The following is a 6,175-nucleotide window of genomic DNA, read 5'->3' on the forward strand; positions in this document are numbered from 1 at the left end:
TATCATTTCTGTTATTAATTTTTTGCCTTTTACCATCCATTGTGTTTACTTATAGATTTACAGGCACATTCTAGTGACTACAAATGAGAGAAACTACACAACCTATGTTTCTTGGGATGGGTCTGGCTTATTTCTCTTAATATAACTTTTTCCAAGTCTTTCAATTTTCTTATGAATAATACAATATTATTCTTTCTGATGGAAGAGTAGTATTTCATTGTGTGTATATATGTATGTATATATATTTTTTTCTTGATCCATTCATCCATTCATCTAGGTTGATTTTACATCTTAGCTATGGTAAACAATGTACAGCACAATTTTTATTGGCCACAGAGTATTTTAAGAATATGCTATACTCCAATTTAATTATCACCTATTGTAATTTTTCCTTTTGTGCATAATGCTTTAATGAATTAAACAATAAATAACATCTTTATGTACAACCATGTCTATTTCCTTAAATTATATTCTTTTGTTTTTCTTGCTTGTTTTGTGCTGTGCAGGAATTGAACCCAGAGCCTCACACATGCTTGATAAACACTCTACCACTGAGTTACATCCCTAGCCCTCTTTGAGTTATATTCTTAAAAGTAACATTTCCACATTAAAAGAAAAAAATGCAGATTTAAACCTTTTGCTCCATATTGCCAAGTTGCATTCCAAAATGGTATCCCAACTTCTATTTGCTTTCCCCTTTAATTTAAATGAGTGATCACTGACTAGCATCACTGATAAGAGTGTTTTTATTACTTCTAATCATTGACAAATTGATAAAGAGAAAGTGACATCTATATTTGTATTGCTTCAACTACTACTTGTGCTGCTTCTTCATGCTTATTGAACATGTCAGTTTTCAGCTTTGCAAATTGCATAGTTATGTCTTTTGCTTCTTTATTTTTCTACTGGGCTATTCAGCATTCCCTTATAATAAAGCTTTCTCTGGCCCAGGGTGGGAGAGGGAGGAGTAGTCAGCTCACACCTGTAATCCTTACTACACAGTTAATCAATTTATAAGAAATTATTGATTTTTTTATTGCCTTCTTACTGATTTCAGAATTATTTAGATTGATTTGGGTCAATAATTAAATCTCCATCAAGGAGTGACCAGGCCCCATGCTTCTTACTTCTTTTTCAAGTATAATTACATTAGCTGAACATTTCAGAATTGTTGTATCCCAGAGCCATTCTGAGCATTTCTTTGAGCTCTGACTATACAGCAGTTAGGCAGTAACTATTATAAATTGCATGAAATAAACAATCCATACTATGTTGATAAATAGGTACTTTTTTATACTAAATGGGCTTTTTTAATCTTCATAAGAAATGATGATTTTTTTTTACCAATTTCTCTTCAGCATCAGATTATTTTCCTCCTTTCAACTATGAATGTGGTTAATTACATCAATACATCTTCTTACATCAAATCTCTAAATTTCTAGGAGTTATTGCTTAATTATACATTATTCTTTTCAATATAATGCTTATTTCATTCCCTAGTATTTTATTTAAGAATTTGGAATCTGTTTTGTAAGAGAAATTAGCCAGTGGCATTAGAATTTTGATACTTTGTTAGGTTTTCATATTAACATTAAATCGGGCTTTAAAAGATGATTTATGAAGCTAAATTTAATATCATGACTTTAATAAAGCATGTGTTTCTAGGGCAAATTGCAAATACTGCTCATTATCAGTAAATGATGAAATATTCTATTTGCATCAATTAAATTGCACAAGACAAAAGTCTCCCCAGTAATATTAGGCAATACATTGTCTTATAACTAAGACTTCATATAACCAATATAGACATTTGTAGAAGTATTCTACTATTTAGAAATGCTACAATTTGTGCTTTAGAGTGTCTTAGTATTAGGACCCTTTAAAACAGACAAGGCTCATCCAAGATATAAAAATGGAAATCACTGTAGAGCACTATAATGAACACAGCAAATCAAACTCTTTTCATCAGATATTTATCAAGTACAGTTGTTTTAATGAAACACTGTACTAAATGCCATGAAATAGCCTCAGAGTTTCACTGGAGCTACATACTAAAAGCAATGAACTGAACTTATAGGAGATTTTTGTTTGTTTTGGTAGTACTGGGGTATGAACTCAAAACCTTGCCTTTGCTCAGCTTTCTGGCTTGGCTGGTGCTCTACTACTTAGGCCTCTAGCCTAGCTTTGTGCTGGTTATTTGAAGATGGATTGTTCTGCCCTGGCTGGCTATAAATCTCAACCTTCCATATCTCAGTAGCTGTAGTTACAGGCATGAGCACAGGTGTCTAGATTATTTATTTGCTTTTAACTAAGCATCCAAATCATTTTCAATTATCCAGAAAGTAAGGAAATACTGAGTATAGAAGATTCAGATGTTTCCAGTGGCCTTACCAGGTGTTGGGCTGAGGAGTCCCAAGACATGTACCAGATTATCCATGATCTAAGCTTGGAACTCAGACTCAATAGGAGCCTGAAAGAACATCACCCAGCCACAAGCAAATTAGTAGAATTTCTCCCTAGAAGGGACTTCAGGGTACAATCTGGTCAGGAATAATGGGCAAGTTTCTTGTGTAGCAAACTCACAATTTCTGCTTGACTCTGTGTTTAAGTGGGGTGACTTTGACAGGCTGATAGAAATTACAAAGGCTAAAGCCACTATTTGGCTCTCTGACTGTCACAGGAGCTGAGCCTATTTCCCAAAATAGACTTAGACAAAAACAGCCTGAGTCTTTCCTTTCTCTAAAGAAAAGGAGAAAGTAAACCTGGCCCATACAACACAATCCTGAGTGGAAATAGTGAGATGCAGGTGGGAGCAATAACCTCAGAGGTTCCTAAGGCATTTGATTATTTAGGATAGAATTGGGCACATATATAGGAAGAAGAGTGGGAATAAGAGGAAAGAAAAGCAGAGGAAGAAATTTTTGAAGCAGAAGAACTGACACAAGAACCTGGCCACCTGCCATCATTGGGAACAGGAATAGATGAGAGCTAGCAAAATAAAGTAATGAAGGTTGACAAGCCACGCCAACCTTTCCCAGGGGCAGAACCCTTCTCCACCCTCTGTTCTCTGTTTCTCACCTGACCCTCTCCTGACTAAGAGAGAAAGAGTATCAACAATCTCAGCCTCCAGGACAGATGCCTGGAGCTGTTCCCAGGGATAGATCCACTCTGCCTGTGTGCCAGGATAAATGCTGGATATGTAAATGTCCACCAAGCCTCAACTTTTCTCTTAACCAAACAGGCCAGCCAGTCTCCCACTCATCTTCCTACTCCAGAGGCAGACTTGTCTGCCTCTCTTAGAAAACACTAGCTCTGGCCAGCCAAAGGGCTGGAGCTCTATCACCCCAGGGCTGGTACTTGGATGTGGTGCTCCATCACTGACCACCAATGACCTTCATTAGGAGACAGCCAATCAGCTCCTTCCTCTGGCAGTTGCAGCCACTCTAATTAGGCAGCATCCTTGACAACACCCCAATAGCTAGAGCTTCTCAGAATGCCACGTGATCTGTAGCCACAGCACCTCCTGAGGACTTGTTAGAAGAACACATTCTTCATCTCCCGTCTCAGTTTCTACTGTATCTGAATCTGTAGGCAGGACCCAGTGATATGGGAATGAACGCATCATCCACATGATTCTGATGTGTGCTAAAGTTTATGAGCCACTGTCCTTGAAAAGATAGATTACTACCAGGTCTTTCTCTCTCTGTCCCTTTTGGTTTTTATTATCCAGAAGTAAGTGCCTATGTGTGAAAGCTGGTTCTGTTTTTCCTGCTCTCCTTATTCTCAATCAACCAGCTGTTTTCTCTTCTGAAGGAGGCAGAAGACATATGCCTACACATTCATTTGCCAGTGTGTCCCTCTTTCTCCTGGCTCCAGCTTTGATCAGCAAGCCCAGACAGGAGCCCTAGAACTCTAGGTGTTCCTGGCAAGACTCTTCCTCCTTCCCCCACAAAATCCTCAGCCTCAACCCATTATCTCCACTGTGACTGCCAATTCTAATGTCCCCATGCCTTCATTCCCTCATCTAGGGACTCTCATCCCTGTACAGATGTATGGGCTATTTTCTGACTCTCCCCTCTCCTGTTCCCCAGCTCTTGAGGGCAGTCTTATGAAGCCCTTGGATATTCATGACCTATCACCAGCAAAATCTCCACAAACCTGTCTCTTCCCTCAATATTTACTTTACCTAATTATAGGGACCTTCATATCACCGGGTCTGAAAGTGGGGCTGATTTCCTTAATCCTCCTCACTATCACTTCCAGCCCACTCACCCTCCCTCCTCCTTCCTGGCTTTGATATTCCTCACAATCCAACACCCATGGCCTCTTCCATCTACCCACACCATTGTCATATTTCTTCCAGCCTTCCACAGCTATGCCTATGACCCACTCAATGAGCTTTTCTCACCTCAGGCATTCCTTCCTACGGTCCTGGTGTAGATCTTGTCACTATCCACATCTCCCAGCTCCCTGGGTCTCAAGAATTCTACTCTGCTCACAACCTCCTTTCTCTCCAGCTCACCTTCTGCCCAGGGGCAGCAGTACTTCAACACCCCCAGCACCTCTTCAGTCTCATGTTTGTCATTCTCCTTCCTTCCAGCTAAGATTCATGGCTTCTTTAAGTCACTCCCTGGTACATATCCGCAACTCTCTCATCCCTCTTTCATCTCTGGCTCCTCGGAGGGGAAAACTGTTGTGCTGCTCAAATGCAGCTGTCTGAAGCCAGGATGATCTGTCTTACTAGAAATGCATGGACTCTAATACTTCCCATAAATTACATTGTATTTCCCCTGCCCATTCTCTCTCCCACCTTCCCAAACATCTATTCCACACTTTATTATCATTCTTCAATCTCCAGCAGTGCCTCTATCATCTTTACTCTCAATCAAGGACTATGCTCTCCATTTCTTTAAAGCTAGAAGCAGTGAGAAGAGAATTTTTTTCATCTCACTATGTAGCCCAAGCTGGCCTTCAATTTTCATTCTTCCTAACTCAGGCTCCTGCTGGGATTACAGACATGATGGCCCAGCAAGAGAAGAATTTCTAAAGGTCCCACCACCGAATCTACTTATCTTCCTGTGTCTGTGCACAAAGGTTCTGCATTCTCTGTCACTCCTGTAGAGGCACAATTCATGCTCACAGCAAGGGCCAGTCCCACCGCATGCACACTCATTCCTATCTCCTCCCATGTCCATCACTCCAGCAACCTTCCCTCTCTTCTGCAACATCTGTTTTTCCTTATCTCCTGAATTTTACCAATCCATATTCTAGTAGACTCCTCCCCATCTTCAAAGGCTTCCCCTTAACTTTGCAAAAGTGTTTTTCTAGCCACTGCCAATTTTCTTTCTTCTCTGTACAGCTAAGCTTGAAAGTTACCCATACTCACTGGATCCAGTTCGTCTCCATTTGTTCTCTTTAATCTCACTCCAGCCAAACTTTTACCCTGATCACTCTACTAAAACTGCTCAAGTCAAAGCCCACAGTGATCAGTACTCAGTCTACATCTAACATGACCCAGTTAATAACATTTAGGTAAGCCAGCCCCATTCCCTGCTCTTTTCAAAAACTCTCCCACTCTATGGAAAACTCCACAATTATGTATGTATCTTTAGTAAATCCAATAGCATCACCATTCATCCTTATCCATAAAAATATCTAAGACTGGGGGACTCAGGACACTTGTCTGTTTGGTCAAGCTGCCCACCTTCAGTTTCCTTTGGGGGTTTATTATCACTTTATAATAACTTCTGAGCCGGGTGCCAGTGACTCACGCCTGTAATCCTGGCTACTGAAGTGGCTGAGATCTGAGAATAGAAGTTCAAAGCTAGCCTGAGAAAGAAAGTCTGTGAGATTGTATCTCAAATAAACTACTCAGAAAAAGCCAGAAGTGAGGCTGGGAATGTATCTTAGTACTAGAGTGCTTGCCTAGCATGCATGAAGCCCTGGGTTCGATTCCTCAGCACCACATAAATAGAAAAGGCCAGAAGTGGAGCTGTGGCTCAAGTGGTAGAGTGCTAACCTTCAGCAAAAGGAAGCCAGGGACAGTGTTCAGGCCCTGAGTTCAAGTCTCAGGACTGGCAAAGAAAGAAAAAAAAACAAGAAAAAGCCAGAAGTGGTGCTGTGGCTCAAGGGGTAGAGCACTATCCTTGAGTAGAAAGAAGCTCAGGGACAGTGC

This window comes from Perognathus longimembris, chromosome 10 (genome assembly GCF_023159225.1).
Source record: "Perognathus longimembris pacificus isolate PPM17 chromosome 10, ASM2315922v1, whole genome shotgun sequence".
NCBI lineage: Eukaryota > Metazoa > Chordata > Mammalia > Rodentia > Heteromyidae > Perognathus > Perognathus longimembris.